The sequence below is a fragment of the Dermacentor albipictus genome, chromosome 1, assembly GCF_038994185.2.
Source record: "Dermacentor albipictus isolate Rhodes 1998 colony chromosome 1, USDA_Dalb.pri_finalv2, whole genome shotgun sequence".
NCBI lineage: Eukaryota > Metazoa > Arthropoda > Arachnida > Ixodida > Ixodidae > Dermacentor > Dermacentor albipictus.
In genome coordinates, this window is record NC_091821.1 from 245,007,430 (window position 1) to 245,028,999 (window position 21,570).

The 21,570-nt window shown below is 48.0% G+C and overlaps 19 non-coding genes and 1 pseudogene across 19 annotated transcripts; all 20 read right to left on the minus strand.

The window, feature by feature from the left end:
* Positions 1–221: 221 nt before the first annotated feature.
* TRNAR-ACG (transfer RNA arginine (anticodon ACG)) lies at positions 222–294 on the minus strand. Its single transcript has one exon. It is a non-coding gene; the product is annotated as a tRNA-Arg (tRNA).
* A 67-nt stretch (positions 295–361) lies between these two features.
* TRNAR-ACG (transfer RNA arginine (anticodon ACG)) lies at positions 362–434 on the minus strand. The gene has a single exon. It is a non-coding gene; the product is annotated as a tRNA-Arg (tRNA).
* A 3,704-nt stretch (positions 435–4,138) lies between these two features.
* Positions 4,139–5,395, minus strand: LOC135907962 (uncharacterized; annotated as a pseudogene).
* A 120-nt stretch (positions 5,396–5,515) lies between these two features.
* On the minus strand, positions 5,516–5,588 carry TRNAR-ACG (transfer RNA arginine (anticodon ACG)). The gene has a single exon. It is a non-coding gene; the product is annotated as a tRNA-Arg (tRNA).
* Positions 5,589–5,658: 70 nt separating this feature from the next.
* Positions 5,659–5,731, minus strand: TRNAR-ACG (transfer RNA arginine (anticodon ACG)). Its single transcript has one exon. It is a non-coding gene; the product is annotated as a tRNA-Arg (tRNA).
* Positions 5,732–5,801: 70 nt separating this feature from the next.
* Positions 5,802–5,874, minus strand: TRNAR-ACG (transfer RNA arginine (anticodon ACG)). The gene has a single exon. It is a non-coding gene; the product is annotated as a tRNA-Arg (tRNA).
* A 70-nt stretch (positions 5,875–5,944) lies between these two features.
* TRNAR-ACG (transfer RNA arginine (anticodon ACG)) lies at positions 5,945–6,017 on the minus strand. The gene has a single exon. It is a non-coding gene; the product is annotated as a tRNA-Arg (tRNA).
* A 70-nt stretch (positions 6,018–6,087) lies between these two features.
* Positions 6,088–6,160, minus strand: TRNAR-ACG (transfer RNA arginine (anticodon ACG)). The gene has a single exon. It is a non-coding gene; the product is annotated as a tRNA-Arg (tRNA).
* Positions 6,161–6,228: 68 nt separating this feature from the next.
* Positions 6,229–6,301, minus strand: TRNAR-ACG (transfer RNA arginine (anticodon ACG)). The gene has a single exon. It is a non-coding gene; the product is annotated as a tRNA-Arg (tRNA).
* A 69-nt stretch (positions 6,302–6,370) lies between these two features.
* TRNAR-ACG (transfer RNA arginine (anticodon ACG)) lies at positions 6,371–6,443 on the minus strand. Its single transcript has one exon. It is a non-coding gene; the product is annotated as a tRNA-Arg (tRNA).
* A 68-nt stretch (positions 6,444–6,511) lies between these two features.
* Positions 6,512–6,584, minus strand: TRNAR-ACG (transfer RNA arginine (anticodon ACG)). Its single transcript has one exon. It is a non-coding gene; the product is annotated as a tRNA-Arg (tRNA).
* Positions 6,585–6,653: 69 nt separating this feature from the next.
* TRNAR-ACG (transfer RNA arginine (anticodon ACG)) lies at positions 6,654–6,726 on the minus strand. Its single transcript has one exon. It is a non-coding gene; the product is annotated as a tRNA-Arg (tRNA).
* A 69-nt stretch (positions 6,727–6,795) lies between these two features.
* Positions 6,796–6,868, minus strand: TRNAR-ACG (transfer RNA arginine (anticodon ACG)). The gene has a single exon. It is a non-coding gene; the product is annotated as a tRNA-Arg (tRNA).
* Positions 6,869–11,962: 5,094 nt separating this feature from the next.
* On the minus strand, positions 11,963–12,035 carry TRNAR-ACG (transfer RNA arginine (anticodon ACG)). The gene has a single exon. It is a non-coding gene; the product is annotated as a tRNA-Arg (tRNA).
* A 68-nt stretch (positions 12,036–12,103) lies between these two features.
* Positions 12,104–12,176, minus strand: TRNAR-ACG (transfer RNA arginine (anticodon ACG)). The gene has a single exon. It is a non-coding gene; the product is annotated as a tRNA-Arg (tRNA).
* Positions 12,177–12,244: 68 nt separating this feature from the next.
* On the minus strand, positions 12,245–12,317 carry TRNAR-ACG (transfer RNA arginine (anticodon ACG)). The gene has a single exon. It is a non-coding gene; the product is annotated as a tRNA-Arg (tRNA).
* A 5,876-nt stretch (positions 12,318–18,193) lies between these two features.
* TRNAR-ACG (transfer RNA arginine (anticodon ACG)) lies at positions 18,194–18,266 on the minus strand. Its single transcript has one exon. It is a non-coding gene; the product is annotated as a tRNA-Arg (tRNA).
* Positions 18,267–18,478: 212 nt separating this feature from the next.
* On the minus strand, positions 18,479–18,551 carry TRNAR-ACG (transfer RNA arginine (anticodon ACG)). The gene has a single exon. It is a non-coding gene; the product is annotated as a tRNA-Arg (tRNA).
* Positions 18,552–18,619: 68 nt separating this feature from the next.
* TRNAR-ACG (transfer RNA arginine (anticodon ACG)) lies at positions 18,620–18,692 on the minus strand. The gene has a single exon. It is a non-coding gene; the product is annotated as a tRNA-Arg (tRNA).
* Positions 18,693–18,759: 67 nt separating this feature from the next.
* TRNAR-ACG (transfer RNA arginine (anticodon ACG)) lies at positions 18,760–18,832 on the minus strand. The gene has a single exon. It is a non-coding gene; the product is annotated as a tRNA-Arg (tRNA).
* Positions 18,833–21,570: the final 2,738 nt, after the last annotated feature.

The window sequence follows — 21,570 nt, forward strand, 5'->3', positions numbered from 1 at the left end:
GGTAGCCGAGGCAAAATAATCTGGTAATCCTTATCATCCTCCGTCGATAGCCCATTGCCGCGGCTTACAGCCGCATATGCCGCTCCATTGGAGCCCATGATGCTACGATACGTTCTGCTCGGGAGCCGGAAGCAGAATGTTGCGCCACAGGCCCAGGACGTCGTTAGCTTAAGTTGCAATATTTAAAAAAATGGGGAGAAAAAGGACACAAAAAAAGTTCACGAGCCTGCCAGGATTCGAACCTGGAATCTTCTGATCCGTAGTCAGACGCGTTATCCGTTGCGCCACAGGCCCAGGACGCCTATAGCCTAAATTGCAATGTTTAAAAAAATAAGAAAAGAAAGGACACGAAAAAATTTAACGAGCCTGCCAGGATTCGAACCTGGAATCTTCTGATCCGTAGTCAGACGCGTTATCCGTTGCGCCACAGGCCCAGGACACCTGTATCCTAAATTGCAATGTTTTAAAAAAATAAGAAAAGAAAGGACACGAAAAAATTTCACGAGCCTGCCAGGATTCGAACCAGGAATCTTCTTATCCGTAGTCAGACGCGTTATCCGTTGCGCCACAGGCCCATTTTTTTTTCTTTATTGCCGTTTTTGGACGCATAACACAAAGTAACATGATAAAACACTTCAGCCGCACTTGGACTGACGCGAGTGGTGCTAAAAACTTTTCATTTGTGACAAATCATCAAACAGTGATATCCACTCTGGTGGATCAGTCTGAGCCCTGAAACATTCGCGAAGATAAACAACACTTTCGATGAAGTTTTCACGTGTGGATCTTGTATTTATGTCTGCATGTCGCACCTGCATTCTCGTTTTCCACAAACTGTGGAGGCCAAGAAGCATAATTAAATCGTAGGGTACTTCTTCACTTTCAACTGATAAGTACCGGATGCCGTAAGGACTTAAAGGTAGTTCCTTTTCAATCGTCCTCTGAAGGACATCCCAATAAAAAATTGGATCCCAACATTCTAGGAAAACATGTTCCACTGTCTCGGGCTTCCTGCATAACAAGCAGTTTGTTGTCCATGGCACGAAAAGACCTTTATCATGCAGCCAGGTTTTAACAGGCAGCGTACCGGAATGCAGTTTAAAAAAAAAAGTTTTGACCACAGGTCTAACGGGCATGTTCTTAACTCTTTTTAAAATATCTTGCCCTGGGCCTCCAAAGTGAGGTGTCCGATAAATGGGTACCGGCAACATCACGTCAACCAACGCTTTGTACAGGTTTTTCTTATTGACATTACATAGGTATTCAGGGCTGAAACGTACTTCCAACATCTTGCACGAAAGCACAACCTCGCGCAAGTATCCTGTCACAGCACCACACATGTTATCACAGGACACTATCCTTCCAGGGAGCAGTCTCTGTAGGCGCACTTGCATAACAGATCTTAGGAAGGGATCACTTTGATCACGCGAAAACATAAATCGCGAGACCACTTGACGCAAAAAAAGATGCGCCAGGCCAAGGCCTCCGCTTTTAACGGAAACAAACAGGTTAGTTCGGCTGGTTCTTTCCCAGTTAGACGCCCAAATAAAAACAGCAAAAACACGATGCATTTTTTGAATAGCTGTTCGGGTCGCACACAGCACATTCATGACATACCAGAGCTTCGAAATTAAAAAAAGACATTACAGATAGAGGCACGGGAAAACATTGATAGCTGTCTTCCTTGCCACGCGACCGCTTTCTCTCTTATTCTCGAAGTTTCTTCTTTCCAGTACGAGCTGGGATCCCGATAACAATCCAGAGGTACTCCTAGATACCGCGTTGGCAAGGTGGACCATGGAAGCCGAGAAAAACAACCCGGTGTTACGTCCCATTCGCCATGCCAAAAACCGGAGCTTTTTCCCCAATTGATCTGACTTCCAGTCTGAGCGCAGAATTTTTCAACCACAATTGTCGCTTCACAGATGCTCTGTCTATCAGCGCAAAACACCGCTATATCGTCAGCATACGCGAGTACTTTCACGTGTGATGACTGCAGTCTGTAACCTGAAATTCGGTCAGAGTTGATAATTGCCAGGCATAGTGGCTCTAAATACACTGCGAAAAGCAAGGGGGAAAGCGGGCATCCCTGTCTTACTGAAGAACGTACAGCAAGTTTGTCAGTGAGATCGCCATTAACTATAATGCGGGTCGTACAGTTCTTGTAGGCCATTTTTACGCCCTCTACTATAATGTCCCCTAGTTTGGAGTGTTCCAGGATGGAAAAAAGGATTTCATGGGAGACGCGGTCAAAGGCTTTCGCCAAATCGAGCTGCATCATTGCTATCTGACCGCCAACTGCATCGAGACACTCTAATACGTTGCGTGCGACATGTATATTTGTAGCGATGCTACGGCCTTTAATTCCACACGTCTGGTGAGACCCTACCAATTTCGTGATCACAGACTGCAGTCTTTTTGCTAGAACCTTCATAAATACTTTGTAGTCGACGTTGGTGAGACTAATCGGTCGATATGACCCCACCAACAGTCGTTCTTCCGGATCATCAGTCTTGGGAATTAGAACGATGTGGAACGTATTGAAAGACAATGGAACCCGTTTGCGCTAATAAGCCTCAGTTATCACATGGAGCATGCACTGTGCAACAGGAAGCCGAAAGGTTTTATAAAAGGCCGCACTTAGCCCATCTGGCCCAGGAGCTTTCCCAGATGTTAGGTCGTCTATTGCTTTTTCTATCTCCTGTAAAGTTATAGGCAGTTCAAGACGTTCCTTAATTTCATCCTCTAGTCTTGGCACCAGCCTCAAGAAGTCTACATGGAAGCCTTCTATGGTCTCGAGCTTATTGCTAAGAAGTTCTGTGAAATGTTCGGCTATAGCACACTGAATGTCTCTCGCATCTTCCGAAGTCCGGCCGTCAAATCGGATGCTCCTAATTTCTTTCTGGCAAGCGTATCTTTTCTCGTCTGATAGCGCTCGTTTTGTCGGCGTTTCGCCAGCCCACAATTTTTCAGACCTTGCGCGTATGACGGCGGCCCTATACCTGTCGGCGTCGATTCTTTCGAGCTGGCATTTCACTTCCCGTATTTCTTTCGTGAAAGTTCCCGGCGCGCTATTTTCCATGCTCAGCATCCATTCAAGTTGCCCGTTCATTTCTTTTTCTTTTTCTTTCTCTTTATAGCGAGCCACGCTGCACTTTTCTATTGCTTTCATTTTTACCCACTCTTTGAACCCCTCCCATTCAGTTGCAAAACTAGCTGGCTGCGCGTCTAGCAGTTTGTCTAGCTTGGTCTTTACTTGCATAATGAACCCTTCATCCTCCAAAAGCTTTGTGTTCAATTTCCATAAGTGCCAGTTAAAGCGCGATTTCCTGCCCTTCATTCCTAAAGTCATGCTCACGAGGCAATGATCACTGAAAGACACAGGTTTAACGTCATAACTTGAGCATAGCGGCATAAGATCGACAGATACATACATTCTGTCTAGTCTCGCATGGCTCTCCCGCTGAAAGTGCGTGTATTCTGAGTGGGTCCCAGTGGAAAACACATTGCCAACATCCTCGAGACCATACTCATGCACAAAAGTATTCAAAACTTCAGAGCTCTTGTCTCTCAGTGGCCTAAACTTCACTCTGTCAGCTGCGGCGCACACACAGTTGAAGTCTCCCAGTACAAGCAAAAACTTGTCGCCATTCAACCATGGCTCAAGAGATTCAAAGAAAATTTTACGCTCGCTTTCTACATTAGGAGCATATACACAAACAATTCGCCAACAAAAATTCGAAAATGTGAAATCAGCAATCAAAAGGCGACCACTTGGGCATGCAAATACAGCCTCTACGTTCACTCTTAACGTCTTACGTATGAATACAAGGCACCCACCCGACGTCCCAACAGAATGACAAACGCAAACATGAAAGTTTGCTTGAAAGGAAGACACCATGCGGTCAGTGTGCTCTTGGCTCTCTATTTTCGACTCTTGTAAAGCAATTATATCAATATCGTTATCCAGAAGAAGGCGATTAAGCTGGTATTGTCGCCTTCTTGCTCCCAGACCTCTGACATTCAAGGTCGCAACTCGAAGTGGAGCAATATGATTAAAAGCCATGTCTTAGAAGAAGAAACGCCTCTATCCGCATGGTGCCTACCTTCATGGTTGACGTAGCCTTCCTCACGACTGCCAAGACCTCTTGACACCGATCAACCTACACAACCGGCGCTGACACCGACCAGGACACTGTTACTACGGAGGCGGTTTCCCCGCCTTCCGCGTGTCGGCCGGAATGTTCGGCCGCGGTTTTAAAGACGAGCGTCTCACTCCCCCTGCCTTCGGCGGAGGCTCATCGCCGCTACCGCCAGGCTGCAGCTTGACGTCTCCGCTTTCTTCATGCGGACGTTTTCCAGCAATGGTGCTCGCCGCTTCCTGGTTCGTCTCCATGGTATCAATGCCGGGGGTCTCCACGCTGCTTTCTTTAGCGTCCGCGGCTTTCGCCGCCTCCTTTGCCTTGTCATCGTCGTCCTGTTCAGGCTTATGCTGCGCCTGTACACTACCATCTGTTGCGCCGGAGGGCCCCGCCTTCTGCTTCACCAGAGTCGTGAATGATGGCCGAGTCTGGCGCTGTGGTTGTCCACCCACACGGGCTGCTTCCTCAGCATCCGCCTCATCCATCAGCATCTCGGACGAGTCCTCGCTGGTTCCCGGGCCTGTAATGCTCGCGTAAGTGCGAGTACACTGGTCGTCTTCGTGCCCGAAGCGTCGGCAGATTCCGCAACGCGGGACTCGACATTCCTTGCGGATGTGGCCCGTACCGCGACACCGAAGGCACAGCGGGGGTCTGCCTGGTACCACGACAAGCGCCAACTCACCGCCAACGCTCAGCTGGTGTGGCAAGTCATCCAACTTCACGCCCGCTTTCAACTTGAGGGTGACAAGCCGGGTGGTTGATCCCTTCTCTGTCATACCTTGCACACGCCAGCGCTCCCGGCCTACTTCGGTAACTTTCCCATAGGGCGCAAAGGCGACACGCACGTCCTCATCAGGCACATTGTGTAGAAGCCAGTGGAGCTTCAGTCGAACATCCTGGTTCGCCGGGTCAATCACCAGGCAGCGCCGGTTTTTTTACGCAGCTCCCCGATGCTCGAGATCTTCTTCACCGCGTCCGCGTCCTTGAAAGTGATAGCCCAGACATGGCTCATGCGATACGCCCCCAGGGCGATAACATCAGGAAGAAGCGAATGCGGTGCCAATGCGTCACGGAAATCTTCAATCCGGTACGGTCGCGCCGTAATATCAGCGTGCAAAAAAACTGTATTTAAAACATAACGACCTGTTGGCAGACCTGGCAGAACAACTTGGTAGGTGCCCTCCTGTTCCATCGTCCTGTTTCCGCGACTAGAAAAGGCCGCTGAAGCCGCTCCAACGGAGCCCGTCATCATGCGTCCGTCACGCTCGGTGGCCGGAAGCGGAATCCCCGTTGCGCCACAGGCCCAGGACGGCGTTCGCCTAAATTGCAATGTTTTAAAAAATAGAGGGAAAAAAGGACACGAAAAAATTCAACGAGCCTGCCAGGATTCGAACCTGGAATCTTCTGATCCGTAGTCAGACGCGTTATCCGTTGCGCCACAGGCCCAGGAAAGCGTTCGCCTAAATTGCAATGTTTTAAAAAATAGAGGGAAAAAAAAGGACACGAAAAAATTCAACGAGCCTGCCAGGATTCGAACCTGGAATCTTCTGATCCGTAGTCAGACGCGTTATCCGTTGCGCCACAGGCCCAGGAAAGCGTTCGCCTAAATTGAAATGTTTTAAAAAATAGAGGGAAAAAAAAGGACACGAAAAAATTCAACGAGCCTGCCAGGATTCGAAACTGGAATCTTCTGATCCGTAGTCAGACGCGTTATCCGTTGCGCCACAGGCCCAGGAAAGCGTTCGCCTAAATTGCAATGTTTTAAAAAATAGAGGGAAAAAAAAGGACACGAAAAAATTCAACGAGCCTGCCAGGATTCGAACCTGGAATCTTCTGATCCGTAGTCAGACGCGTTATCCATTGCGCCACAGGCCCAGGACGGCGTTCGCCTAAATTGCAATGTTTTAAAAAATAGAGGGAAAAAAAAGGACACGAAAAAATTCAACGAGCCTGCCAGGATTCGAACCTGGAATCTTCTGATCCGTAGTCAGACGCGTTATCCGTTGCGCCACAGGCCCAGGACGGCGTTCGCCTAAATTGCAATGTTTTAAAAAATAGAGGGAAAAAAGTACACGAAAAAATTCAACGAGCCTGCCAGGATTCGAACCTGGAATCTTCTGATCCGTAGTCAGACGCGTTATCCGTTGCGCCACAGGCCCAGGAAAGCGTTCGCCTAAATTGCAATGTTTTAAAAAATAGAGGGAAAAAAAGGACACGAAAAAATTCAACGAGCCTGCCAGGATTCGAACCTGGAATCTTCTGATCCGTAGTCAGACGCGTTATCCGTTGCGCCACAGGCCCAGGACGGCGTTCGCCTAAATTGCAATGTTTTAAAAAATAGAGGGAAAAAAGTACACGAAAAAATTCAACGAGCCTGCCAGGATTCGAACCTGGAATCTTCTGATCCGTAGTCAGACGCGTTATCCGTTGCGCCACAGGCCCAGGACGGCGTTCGCCTAAATTGCAATGTTTTAAAAAATAGAGGGAAAAAAAGGACACGAAAAAATTCAACGAGCCTGCCAGGATTCGAACCTGGAATCTTCTGATCCGTAGTCAGACGCGTTATCCGTTGCGCCACAGGCCCAGGACGGCGTTCGCCTAAATTGCAATGTTTTAAAAAATAGAGGGAAAAAAAGGACACGAAAAAATTCAACGAGCCTGCCAGGATTCGAACCTGGAATCTTCTGATCCGTAGTCAGACGCGTTATCCGTTGCGCCACAGGCTTTTTTTTTTCTTTATTTCCGAAGTTCACATGAGGAACAATAAGTCACAAACGATAATGCACTTCAGCTACGCTTGAGCTGAGGCGAGCAAAGTTAAAATTTCTTCAAACTCACTAAATCATCAAGGAGTGTTACCCACTGAGGTTGGTCATGCTGTGCCCGGATGCATTCCCGAAGGTAAGCAGCGCTTTCAATAAAGTTTTCACGTGCACTGCGCGTATTAACATCTGCATGCCTTACTTGCATTCGTGTTTTCCGCAAGCTGTGGAGGCCAAGAAGCATGAACAAATCATATGGTACATCTTCGTGATCAACCGGTAAAAACCTGATACCATAAGGGTCTAGTGCTAACTCTTTCTTTATAGTTCTCTGTAGGACGTCCCAGTGGAATATCGCGTCCCAGCAGTCCAGAAAAACATGTTCGACTGTCTCTGGCCTCTTACATAAAAGACAGTTCGTTGTCCAAGGGACAAAGATTCCCTTTTCTTGAAGCCACGTTTTGACAGGTAATGTATTAGAGTGTAACTTGAAAAAGAATGTTTTCACGCCTGGCCTAACTGGCATCTTCTTCACTCGCTTTAAAATATTCTGCCCTGGGCCTCCACGATAAGGCGCCCGGTACAATGGCACCGGCAGCATGATATCCACAAGATCTTTGTACAGCTTTTTCTTGGGAACACTGTACAAATAGTCTGGGGAAAAACGCACTTCTAACAACTTACAAGAGAGCACAACCTCGCGCAAAAATCCGGTTACAGCACCACACATGTTCTCACCAGAGGACACTATGTTTCTTGGGAGTAGCCTCTGCAATCGGACCTGTATAACAGTTCTTAAGAAGGTGTCATTTTGATCACGAAATAAATAAAGCGTGATACCACTTGACGCAAAAGCAAATGAACCAGTCCAAGGCCTCCACTCCTCACTGAAAGAAGCAGGTTTGTTCTCCTCGTTTTTTCCCAGGTCGAAGTCCAAAGAAAGACGGCAAATATACGATGCAATTTTTGAATAGAGGTCCGCGAAGCACACAGCACATTCATGAGGTACCATATTTTGGAAATTAGAAAAACATCGCAGACAAAGGCACGTGAGAAAATTGACAGATTCCTTCCCTGCCATGCTCCCGCTTTCTCTCTCGCCCTTGACATCTCTTCGTTCCAAAGTGGGCTGGGATCGCGATAACATTCTAGGGGCACACCAAGGTATCGCGTTGGCATGGGAGACCATTGCAGCCGTGAGAAAAATTGCGGTGTAATATCCCATTCCCCGTGCCAAAATCCAGAACTTTTTTCCCAGTTTACTTGACATCCAGTCTGGTTACAAAACTTTTCCAGAGTGTTTGTAACTTCACAAATGCTTTCTCTGTTCGTGCAAAATACCGCTATGTCATCCGCATACGCAAGAAGTTTCACCTCACCAGATTGCAGCTTGAAACCCGTGACATAGTCACTGTTGATAATGGCCAGACATAAAGGCTCTAGATACGCTGCAAAAAGCAGGGGAGAGAGCGGACAACCTTGCCTCACCGAAGAACGCACTGTGAGGCGCTCAGTAAGGTCCCCATTAACTATAATGCGTGTCATACAATTTGCGTACGCCATTTTTACTCCTACTATTACATTACCCAGGTTAGCGTGCTCTAGAATGGAGAAAATGTCATGTGAAACGCGGTCGAACGCTTTAGCCAAGTCCAGCTGTATCATAGCTACCTGGCTTCCAAGCGCGTCAACACATTCCAATACGGTTCTGGCCACATGTATATTTGTAGCAATGCTACGTCCTCTGATTCCACAGGTTTGGTGCGGCCCTACCAATTTGTCGATTACACTCTGAAGTCGTTTGGCTAGTACTTTCATGTACACCTTGTAGTCGACATTAGTGAGGCTGATAGGTCTGTAGGAACCCACTAACATTCGTTTCTCCGCATCATCAAACTTGGGAATAAGTACAATGTGCGAAATACCAAAGGACAGTGGAACTTTTTTGCGTTCATAGGCTTCTGTTATCTCTTGTAACAGGAACTGAGAAACATCATGTTTAAAGGTTTTATAGAAGGCAGCGTTCAGCCCATCTGGCCCCGGCGCTTTTCCAGACGGAAGATCATCTATTGCTTTCTCGATCTCTTCCAAAGTAATAGGCAATTCAAGACGCTCTTTTACATCATTGTCGAGTGCTGGCATTAGTCGGAGGAAATCCCCTTCAAACCCTTGCGCATGCTCGCGTCTATTGCCGAAAAGTTCAGCAAAGTATTCCGTAATAGCGCGCTGAATCTCACTAGGGTCGCTTGTAATGTGCCCCTCGTATCTTACTTGCCTGAGTTCCTTCTGGCAAGCGTACCGCTTTTCATCTGATAGCGCCCGCTTTGTAGGCGTTTCGCCTGCCCACAAGTTATCGCTCCTTGAGCGCATTATTGCTGCTCTATACCTGTCAGTGTCAATTGTTTCGATCTGACACTTCACGTCTTTTATTTCTTTACTAAAATTTCCTGGCTTATTGGTTTCCATCCTAACCAAGCACTCAAGTTGTTCGCGAAGTTCCCTTTCTTTTCCTTTCTGTTTATACCGAATTGCGCTACTTCTTCCTATAGCTTTAAGCTTCACTCGTTCTTTGAAACTTTCCCATTCAACGGCAAAGCAGTCCACTTGCTCAGCTAGTACCCCATCAAGATCACTTTTAATTTCCTTGACAAATCCTTCATCGTCTAAAATTTTCTCATTTAGTTTCCAAAGGTACCAATTAAAGCGTGATTTCCTTCCCTTCGTTCCAAAAGTCGCGCTTACAAGGCAATGATCACTAAACGACACAGGTTTTACATCATAGGCTGTGCATAGTGGCACGAGATCAGCAGAAACATACAGTCTATCTAATCTTGCGTGACTGTCGCGTTGAAAGTGTGTGTAATCAGGCCGTGTTCCAGCCGAAAACACACTTCCAACGTCCTCCAATAAATAATCGTGCACAAATTGAGTCAACAGTTCCGCGCTCTTGTCCCTTACTGGTCTACACTTCACTCGGTCAGTAGCAGCACATACACAGTTGAAGTCGCTAGGGTGTTAGAAGTCGCCCAATACAAGCAACACCTTGTCACAATTCAAGTACGGCTCAATGGAATCAAAAAAACATTTACGTTCACTTTCAACATTGGGGGCATAAACACATACAACGCGCCAGTGTAGGTTTGAAAAAGAAAAATCAACTACCAAGAGGCGGCCACTTTCACATGCAAATGCAGACTCCACACTTATACCTAATGTGTTGCGAATGAAGATAAGGCATCCACCCGATGTCCCAACAGAGTGACACACACACACTTCAAAGTTGGCGCGGAAAGGGGGCACCATGCGGTCAGCATGTTCTTGTGACTCTATCTTTGATTCTTGCACAGCTATTAGGTCAAGGTCATTATCAATAAGCAGGCGATTAAGCTGACACTGCCGCCTTCGTGCTCCCAGCCCTCTAACATTCAAAGTTGCTACACGCAATGGGGTTCTTAGCTCAACTACCATACGTTTACGTAATAAAAAGGGGCGCGCTCCGCATGGTGCCTACCTCTGTCGACCATGTGATTTTCCCGACTGGTGTTCCGCAATGATGTACGGGGGGTCTGTCTGGCCACCCAAAGGGTTGATTGGTGCTTGTCTCGAAGTGGTCTGAGGCACCTCCTCGTCGCATCCTCCACTTTGCATGCACGCAAACTCGAAAAGTCAGCCAAAAACACCGTGTCGGTCGATACACAACCGACGCTGACACTCCACAGAACACGGGAAAAAAAATTACGGAGGCAGTTTACCTGCCTGCCGTGACTCGGCCAAAAGGTTTGGACGCGGCTTCAACGACGGACGTCGACTTCCTGTCGTTTTTGGAGGCGGCTCCCCACTGCTACTACCACCGGGCTGCAGGTTCTCACCGGCGCTCTCTTCGCGGGACCGTTTTCCAGCGGTTAGGGCAGCCGCTTCATCGTCGGCGTCCATGGCGTCGTCAATGCGAGGCTCCACGCGGTCCGGGGTTTTCAGCGAAGCTTTCGTATCGGCCACCGCACTGTGACCGCTGTCGCTTTCGGGGTCACGCTGCGCTCGCTGAGATGCCACCACTGCTGAAGACGTCAACGTTGTCGTTGTCTTCTGCTTAACCAGAGGCGTAAACGAAGGCCCATCTTTCGTCTCCGTTTTCCCAGTTGCCCACGCTGCCTCTTCTGCGTCCGCTTCATCCATCAAATGCTCCGAGGCATCTTCACTGGTTCCAGGGCCGGCGATGCTTGCATAAGTACGGGGGCACTCACCGTCTTCGTGACCGAAACGTCGACAAGCTCCGCATCGCGGCACCTTACACTCCCGTCGAATGTGTCCCGTACCTCGGCAGCGAAGACATAACGGAGGCCTTCCAGGCACAACGACGAGTGCCAACTCACCCCCAACGTTAAGCTGGTGCGGCAAGTCGTCCAGTTTAACGCCAGCTTACAATTTCAGCGTGACCATCCTGCTCGTTGAGCCTTTCTCTGACACGCCGTGCACACGCCAGCGCTCTCGGACCACCTCGGAGACCTTTCCGTACGGTGCGAGCGCGACACGCACGTCCTCGTCCGGCACGGTGTGAAGCAGCCAATGGAGCTTCAGATGTACGTCCTGGTTTGCCGGGTCAATAACCATGCAGCGGCGTTCTTTGACGCGCAGCTCACCGACGCCTGCAATCTTCTTAACGGCATCCGCATCCTTCAGCGTGATGGCCCAGACATGGCTCATCCGATACGCCCCCAGGGCGATAACATCCGAGAGAAGCGATTGCCTAGCCAACGCGTCTCGAAAATCTTCCACCCGGTACGGGCGGGCCCTGATATCCGCGTGCAAAAAAACAGTATTTAAAACTAAACGCCCGGTTGGGAGACTTGGCAGAACAACCTGGTAGTCGTTTTCCATTTCCATAGCCCTGTTACCGCGGCCAGAAAAGGCCGCTGAAGCCGCTCCAACGGAGCCCGTCATCATGCGTCCGTCACGCTCGGTGGCCGGAAGCCCGTTGCGCCACAGGCCCAGGACGGCGTTCGCCTAAATTGCAGTGTTTTAAAAAATAGAGGGAAAAAGAAAGGACACGAAAAAATTCAACGAGCCTGCCAGGATTCGAACCTGGAATCTTCTGATCCGTAGTCAGACGCGTTATCCGTTGCGCCACAGGCCCAGGACGGCGTTCGCCTAAATTGCAATGTTTTAAAAAATAAAGGGAAAAAAGGACACGAAAAAATTCAACGAGCCTGCCAGGATTCGAACCTGGAATCTTCTGATCCGTAGTCAGACGCGTTATCCGTTGCGCCACAGGCCCAGGACGGCGTTCGCCTAAATTGCAATGTTTTAAAAAATAGACGGAAAAAAGGACACGAAAAAATTCAACGAGCCTGCCAGGATTCGAACCTGGAATCTTCTGATCCGTAGTCAGACGCGTTATCCGTTGCGCCACAGGCCCAGGACGGCGTTCGCCTAAATTGCAATGTTTTAAAAAATAGACGGAAAAAAAAGGACACGAAAAAATTCAACGAGCCTGCCAGGATTCGAAAATGGAATCTTCTGATCCGTAGTCAGACGCGTTATCCGATGCGCCACAGGCCTTTTTTTTATTTATTTATTGCCGGTCTTCGACATTGTACAAAGCACATAATACAGAACACAATTACAATACACAATTAACAAATACAAAACATTTTGAAAGGATATACATGCCATCAGTCCTATAAGGACTGGCGTTGTCGAATTAAAATTCTTTCAATGCTGTCAGAGGTTCTATCCTAGACAGCCATTCGGGTACACATTCTTGTATTTCTTTATTTCAATGAAACGAGACATGCTTTCGCGGAAATACGTACGCGCAGGCCTAGCGTCCGGGTCGCAGTAGTACCCAGACATCCTTGCACGCCATAAACTATGGAGGCCCTTGAGCATTATTAGGTCGAAGGGAACCCCGTCGTTATTCGTTACCGCTAAGTACCTGATGCCATGCGGATTTAACGGTAACTCCTTCTTCATTGTTCTTTGTAGGACATCCCAGAAGAACACTCCGGCCCAGCAATGCAAAAAGACATGGTCTATTGTCTCTGGTTGCTTGCAAATCAAGCAGTGCGAGCCCCAGGGTACAAGAAAGCTACGTTCTTCCATGAATGTCTTCACTGAGAGTGTTCCTGTGTGTAATTTAAGAAAGAATGTCTTTACCCCAGTAGGCACCTCCATATTTTTCACTCGCTTAAGGACATCCAGTCCTGATCTTCCACTGTATAGCGCTCTGTACAATGGCACTGGAAATACAATATCGCAAATATCTTCATACAATGTTTTCTTTTTGACGTTACATAAATACTCAAAAGAAAAACGCACAGAAAGAAAGCGCACACTATCTGCAACTTCTTTAAGATAGCCACGAAGCGTTCGGGGCATACTATCTGTACTAACAATAAGTGCCGGCAAAGCACCTCTCAACCTGAGTTGGCGTACAGTGCGCAGAAAAGGATCACGCACATCCCGAAAAAACAAAAACCTGTTCACAAGCTGGCGTACAAAAAGATGCGCCAAGCCCAGCCCCCCTTTCTTCACGTGCCGGAACAGATTGGTTCTGCTACTCCTTTCCCAGGTAGAGCCCCAGATAAAAACCGCGAACACTCTGTGCAACCTTTGCACGTTTACCCTTGAACAGTACAACGTTTGCATGACGTGCTACAACTTCGTGATAAAAAACATGTTACACACAGTTGCTTTTGCGAAAATCGACAGGTTGATGCCTTTCCACCTGTCTGCTTTTTCTCTTGTTTCTTTTGCTTGGTTCGTCCAGTATTCGTCGCTATTTTTGTAACTGCCCATGGGGACACCTAAGTACTTGGTCGGGGTTTTTATCCAGCTCACATTTGCAAAAAGGTCCGGGGCCGAAGACCACTCTCCGTGCCACAAACCGAGAGACTTTCCCCAGTTCACTCTACTGCCCGTCACGTCACAAAAATTTTTCACTACCCTTATTGTTTCCGTCACACTTTCTTTGCTTGTACAACACACCGCGATGTCATCTGCATATGCCAAGAGCTTGATTTGTGTGGCTGCCAAGCTATACCCGCGTATCTGCTCATTCTCAGTTATTGCCAAACACATAGTTTCTATGTAAATGTCAAACAAAAGAGGACTGAGAGGGCAGCCCTGACGCACAGAACGCATGACGTTAATGGGGGCCCCCAATGATTTATTCACAATTAAGCGTGTTGTGCAGTTCTGGTACGCCAACGCCACTCCCTCAGTGATGATGGAACCAACATTAACGTAATCCAAAATGGCAAACGAAATATCATGAGAGACACAATCAAACGCTTTCTCGAGGTCCAGCTGGAGCACCGCGACTCCACCCGAGGTGGCGTCACAGCACTCCAGCACGCACCGCATCGTGTGAATATTCGAAAAAATGGACCTTCCTTTAATACCACACGTTTGGTGATCTGCCACGATGTCACTTATGACGCTTTGAAGTCTGGCAGCCAAAACTTTCATAAAAACCTTATAATCAACATTGGTTAAAGATATTGGCCTGTAAGATGTTACTAGCCTAAGTTTCTCCACTTGGTCACTCTTAGGGATGAGTATGGTATGAGCTTTTCCAAAAGAAGGCGGCAAAGTTTTGTTGTCATACGCATCATTAAACAGCTCTGTTAGTAACGGCTACAGTTCTTTCTTAAAAGCTTTATATAAACACGCGCCCAGACCATCCGGTCCAGGTGATTTGCCTTGGTTCAAATCATCAATCGCTTTTTTCAACTTCACGTTCTGTTATTTTCCATTCCAATCGTTGTTTTGTACCGTCACTCACTCGCGGCATCCGAGATAGAAAGGCCCTTCTGAACTCGTCTATATTCACTTCTTGAAACGCAAAGAGTGACTGATAATACTCTCGAAACGCTCGGCCTATGCTCTTACTATCGTCGGCAACTGTGCCGTTCCATAAAATTCTGTCGACATGATTCCGTCAAGCTTGCGCTTTTTCGAGTCCCAGCGCCCGTTTAGTGGGCGTCTCTCCAGTTACTAATGCATTTGCTCTTGCTCGCACAATCGCACCTTGATACCGTTCCTTGTCAAGCTGCTTGATTTTTTCTTTAAATCTTGCTTATACGTCCCAGGCTCTTCGCACTTCAGCGCTATCAGCTGCTTAAGTGTCTTTCGTAAGCCCCTTTCTTTCATTTCCTTCTCAAATCGTAAGCAGCTCGATCTTTCTAAAGCTTTCATTTTTACGTTTTGTTTGAAGTATTCCCATTTCTCTGCTATTGTTTCACTGTTTTCTTCACTTACTTTCCTGACGGCCTCACGTACTGCCTCTACAAATGGCTCGTCTTTTAATAGTAAGGCATTCATTTTCCATAGTTCCCAATTAAAATCTTGTTTCTTCCTCTCCGTGCCTACATGACATTTCACAATGCAGTGATCTGAAAACGGTACTGATGCCACCGAATAACTATGGCACTTTGGAATTATGTCTTGCGATACGTATATGCGGTCTAACCGCGCATGACTACTGCCTTGGAATCGTGTGTATACAGGGTCGTTCAAAATATGTGCGAACACGGCGAAGCGTGGCCGCGCTCCGCGGGGCGTCAGCGCATGCGGAGCGGTCGCGCATCGAAACAATGTGGCGCAGGCGCACAGAAGTCTGCAGGCGGTGCTTCGTGTCGTCTGCTACAGCGCGGAAGCGCATCATGCTTGCTTTGCTGGGAAGCGCACCTGTGTGCTGGCAGCGCCCTGACGTGCCGAGATGGCATTGTCGCATTTTACTGACTGCAGCGCGTTGTTGTTGGTTCCGCATACGGCAACTCAGCAGCGTGTGTTTGCAATGCAGCGTTCTCGGTTAAATGCAGGCGTTGTTTCAAATTTCTCAGCTGTGGTGTAGATCCGAGAATCATTCGAGAATCATCCGAGAATCATCCGAGAATCATTCACTAGTACAGAGCAGTCGCTTAGCTTGGCACTTATTTGCAGCAGCTTATCAGCCGCGCCAGCGGATAAGAGATTGCCGTGCCCAAGCTAGCTCCCTCTGCCAGTTGATACCCTTCCACAGGACTGAACAACGCGCTGCAATCAGTAAAATGCGACAGTGCCATCTCGGCACCACGTCTGGACGCTGCCAGCACAGAGTTAGGCGCGCTTCCCAGCAAAGCAAGCACGGTGCGCTTCAGCACTGTAGCAGACGACACGAAGCACCGCCTCCAGTCTGCTGTGCGCCTGCGCCACATTGTTTCGATGCGCGACCGCGCCGGATGCGCTGACGCTCCGCGGAGCGCGGCCACGCTTCGCCGCGTTCGCACATATTTTGAACGACCCTGTACTGACTTCCCGCTCCCCCTCCAGGCACTCACAGACATCGTCCAGTTCATTATCATTAATTAGCTTAGTCAACACACTACTGCTTTTATCGCGAATACCAGCATTATTGACTCTATCCCGAGCCCTCAAAACACAATTGAAATCCCCCAACAAAACCATGCACTTATCAATGCTAATATACTGAAAAAGGTTCGCAAAAAATGAAGCGCGTTCTTCCACAGCATTCGGTGCATATATGCACATGACTCTGAATTCCAATTCACGAAAAACAAAATCACAAAAAACGATCCTTCCGGTTTGACATGAAAATACATTTTTAACAAGGCCAGGCAACTTCTTAACAAACAGGACACAAGCGGCGGACGTCCCTATACCGCATGGCTCACGACCGCATAATATCTAGTCATGAAACGCCGCACCATGCTCCCGGTCTCCTCCTCTCCGTCAACCTTTGTCTCCTGGACAGCTAGAACGTCTAGGTCTTGGTCAGCTGCCAACCGTAGGACTTGGCTTTGCCTACGCTTGGCCGCCAACCCTCTCACGTTTAGTGTGGCAATAGTGAGCGACGGATTAGGAGCCATTATGAACTAAAGTATGAGATAGACCCGGAGCATGGTGCTTACCTTTCACGACCAGCCCTCGGCTAGCCGCCTCCGGGACCACCCGTCTTCCCGGCGTTATTCTTTTGCTGTGCTTTGTCACCAGGCTTTCTCTCGGGCGGAACATTTGGCTTCGGCTTGAAGACCGACCGCCTCCCAAGAGGCGTCTTCGCTGGTGGCCCGTCACTTGTGCTGGATGCCGCGCTGTCCTTGTCTCCGCCCTCGTCACGGGGGCGCTTGGAGGTGGCACCGAGACTAGCCGCCCGGTCCCCGTCGTTTGCATCCCCGCCCTGTTGCATCGCTGACTCAGTCTCCTCGCGTTCGCCTTCATTAGCACCAGCCTTCACAGGGTCTTCGTCCCTCTCGACACGTGCAGGCCCAGTCACCTGCTCAGCACCCTCGACTACCTTGGCTTGAGCGACCTCCGGTACCGTCGTGGCATTTGTCGTCAATGAAGGCACTTGCACATCGGCTCCCTTAGCAGCTTCTTCTGTCTCGACTGCGTCCATGACGTGCTCTGCAGCAACATCACTCGCTGCTGGTCCTGTCACGGCCGCGTAAGATTTAACGCAGTCAGCGTCGACGTGGCCGAACCATCTGCATCTCCAACAGCGGGGGACTTTGCAATCACGGCGTACATGTCCTGTCCCTTGGCAGCGCAGGCACTGCATGGGCCGCCCAGGTGCGACCACCAATGCCAGCTCTCCGCCGACGCGGACCTGGTGAGGCAGGTCTTCCACTTTAATGCCGCTTCTCAGCTTCAGTAGCACGGTCCGGGTGGTCGAGGTCTTGTCTCCCATGCCTTGGACGCGCCAACGCTCCCTGCTCACCTCTTCTACCTTGCCGAAGGTTGTGAATGCCGCCCGGACGTCCTCGTCGGAAACGCCGTACAGCAGCCAGTGAAGCCGGAGTTTCACCTGCTGCTCCTGCGGGTCGACGATGACACATCGACGCCCTTTCACCTGAAGCTGTTTCAGGGCCAGCAGGCGTTTTGTTGCAGCTGCGTCACTGAGGGTCACGGCCCAGACGTGATTGACCTGGTAGGCCCCGAGGCACACAACTTCCGGCAGCAGATTTGTGGGCGTAAGCGCATCCCGAAAATCCTCGACCTTGTACGGCCTCGCTCTTACATCACCGTGTAAAAAGACGGTGTTGAGAACAATTCGTCCTTTTGGCAGTTGGGGCAAAATAAACTGGTAGTCCCTTTCGTCGTCGTTGCTGAACCTGTTTCCGCGGCCCAAAGTGACCGCTGTCGCCGCCCCGCTTGAGGCCATGATTCAACAATCCCATCAGCTCGGCTGTCGGAAGTAGAATCCGTTGCGCCACAGGCCCAGGACGGCGTTCGCCTAAATTGCAATGTTTTAAAAAATAGAGGGAAAAAAAAGGACACGAAAAAATTCAACGAGCCTGCCAGGATTCGAACCTGGAATCTTCTGATCCGTAGTCAGACGCGTTATCCGTTGCGCCACAGGCCCAGGACGGCGTTCGCCTAAATTGCAATGTTTTAAAAAAATAGAGGGAAAAAAAAGGACACGAAAAAATTCAACGAGCCTGCCAGGATTCGAACCCGGAATCTTCTGATCCGTAGTCAGACGCGTTATCCGTTGCGCCAGAGGCCCAGGACAGCGTTCGCCTAAATTGCAATGTTTTAAAAAATAGAGGGAAAAAATGACACGAAAAAATTCAACGAGCCTGCCAGGATTCGAACCTGGAATCTTCTGATCCGTAGTCAGACGCGTTATTCGTTGCGCCACAGGCCCAGGACGGCGTTCGCCTAAATTGCAATGTTTTAAAAAATAGAGGGAAAAAATGACACGAAAAAATTCAACGAGCCTGCCAGGATTCGAACCTGGAATCTTCTGATCCGTAGTCAGACGCGTTATTCGTTGCGCCACAGGCCCAGGACAGCGTTCGCCTAAATTGCAATGTTTTAAAAAATAAAGGGAAAAAAGGACACGAAAAATTCAACGAGCCTGCCAGGATTCGAACCTGGAATCTTCTGATCCGTAGTCAGACGCGTTATCCGTTGCGCCACAGGCTTTTTTTTTTTTTCTTTATTGCCGGTTTGCAATACATACAAATATGAACAAAACACTGCGAGAAAAAAAATTTTAAAAGCGTCTGCCACTCTGAGGCTGACGCGAGGCATTTAAAAGCACTTCATAGATGCCAGCTCATCTAATACTGAAATCCAGTCATTGTCCTCGTTTCTGGCCTTGTACACTTCCCGCATGAGGACCATGCTCTCAATAAAGTTTTCCCTTGAAGACTGAATATTAATATGCTCATGACGTATCGCCATTCGTGTTTTCCATAGACTGTGTAGACACAGTAACATCAACATATCATGAGGGACTCCATCGTCATTTGATGTAGGGAGAAAACGGATACCGTACGGCGTCACCGGTAGCTCCTTTTTTAATGTTCGTTGCAAAATGTCCCACAAGAATACTGCGTCTGGGCAGTCCAGGAACATGTGCTCTATGGTTTCTGGTTTTCTGCATATTAAACAGTTTACTGACCATGCTACAAACAAGCCTTTTTGTTCGAGCCATGGCTTAACCGGTAACGTTTCGCTGTGAAGTTGAAAGAAAAAGGACTTGGCTGACGAGCGCACCGGCATCCGCTTTACCCTCTTTAACACATTTCCTCCATTTTCTATACAAAACTTCGTCCTATATATAGGTGTAGGCAGCAATGTGTCGACAACATCTTTGTAGAGTTTCTTTCGCTTAACACTGCTTAAATACTCTAAAGAAAACCGCGTGCACAAGAATTGGTACGCCCATACAACTTCACGCAGGAAGCCCTTGATAGTTGTTCTGGCTGGTCGTGTTGACACAATATAATTTGGTAAAGCGTCACTCAGACGCTCCTGAAACACAGTTAATAAAAATACATTTTGTTGATCGCGCAAGAACATAAAACGTGAAACCACTTGCCTCAAAAACAAATGAGCTAGGCCCAGGCCGCCTCGTTTAACCGATATGAACAAATTGGTGCGGCTTGTGCGTTCCCACACAGATCCCCAGATAAATACGGCAAATTCCCGGTGCAGTTTTTGTATGCTCGTTCTTGATGCGCATATGGCCTGCAGCACGAACCAAATCTTGGCGACGAGAAAGAGGTTGCATACGGTTGCTCTCGCGAACATGGACAGGTCCCTCCCACCAAATTTTTTTGTCTTTTCCTTCACTTCTGTGCATTGCTCTTTCCAGTAATCTTTCGTGTCCCGAAAATGCTGTAGTGGTACACCGAGGTACCTCATAGGGGTAGTCGTCCACTGTACACTTTCCATTTCACTGGGAAAATGTTCCCAACCCCCATGCAATATACCTACTGATTTTCCCCAATTAATGACACTTCCTGACATTTTACAAAAACTTTTGGCCACATCAACCGCTTTATTAACGCTTTCTTTATCCCGGCAGAACACTGCTACGTCATCTGCGTATGCTAGTATCTTTATTTCACTCGTGCCTACCCTATAACCTACGATTTCACTACACAAAAGTACCTTTAAACAAAATGGCTCTAAATATAATGCAAAAAGCAAAGGTGACAAACAGCAACCTTGTCTCAAAGAAGATTGGATTTGTATATTTTCTGATAATGTATTATTAATTATAATCTTAGAAACTATTTGATCATAACACATTTTAACACCTTCTAGTAACATACATCCAACGTTCACATGTTCAAGTATAAGAAAAAGGATTTTATGCGCCACCCTATCGAATGCCTTTTCAAGGTCCAACTGTAATATTGCCACCTTCTCTGAAAAGGCATCACAACACTCAAGGACCGTGCGTACCACATGAATGTTTGTCATAATGGAACGTCCTTTTATTCCACACGTTTGGTGTGGTCCAACTAACTTCTGTATGACCGACTGTAGTCGCCTCCCGAGAACTTTCGTGTATATCTTGTAGTCTGTATTTGTAAGGCTAATGGGACGATATGCCCGCACCGAGAGTAGAGTTTGAGGGTCTTGACTCTTTGGTATTAATACCACATGGCTCTCACGAAACGAAGGTGGTAGAACTTGTTTCTCATATGCCTCATTAATTACCTGATGCAAAATTATTGCCATTTCCTTTTTAAACGCCTTATAAAATGCGGCGCCTAATCCGTCAGGCCCTGGCGCTTTACCTACATCTAACTCTTTTATTGCTTGTTCTATTTCTGCGATAGTAATTGGCTGCTCAAGGTTCAGCCTTGCGTCCTCATCCAACTTTGGAAGCAGCGTTAAAAATTCACTATCGAAACCTTTCGAGTGCTCGCGTTTACTGCCTAACAACTCGCTGTAATATTCATAAAAGGCCTGCTGAATGTGTTGGTTTTCATGTACAATTGCGTTTCCATATGTGATGGCCCTTATCTCCTTTCGTGAAGCGTAGCCTTTTTCGTCCGACAGAGCTCTTTTGGTCAGTACTTCACCGCACCATAATCTTTCTGCGCGCGCACGTATAACCGCACCACGATATTTCTCTTGATCGCCGCTTTCTAACTGAGCTTTTACTTCTTTTATTCCCTTCGCAAAGCTACCTGGGCAAGCACCTTCCATTGTTAAGTAGAAGTTAAGTTGACACTGCAACTCTTTTTCTTTTCTTTGTTCCTCCCGTCGTAAGGTGCATGATCTTTCCATTGCCATTAACTTCGTTTCCTGCTTGAACCATTCCCATGCTTCTGCAATACTTTGATGATCCTTTTCTAATAGGTTATGAATATGATCTTTAATTTTCTGAACAAAAACATCATCATCTAGTAGTTTAGAGT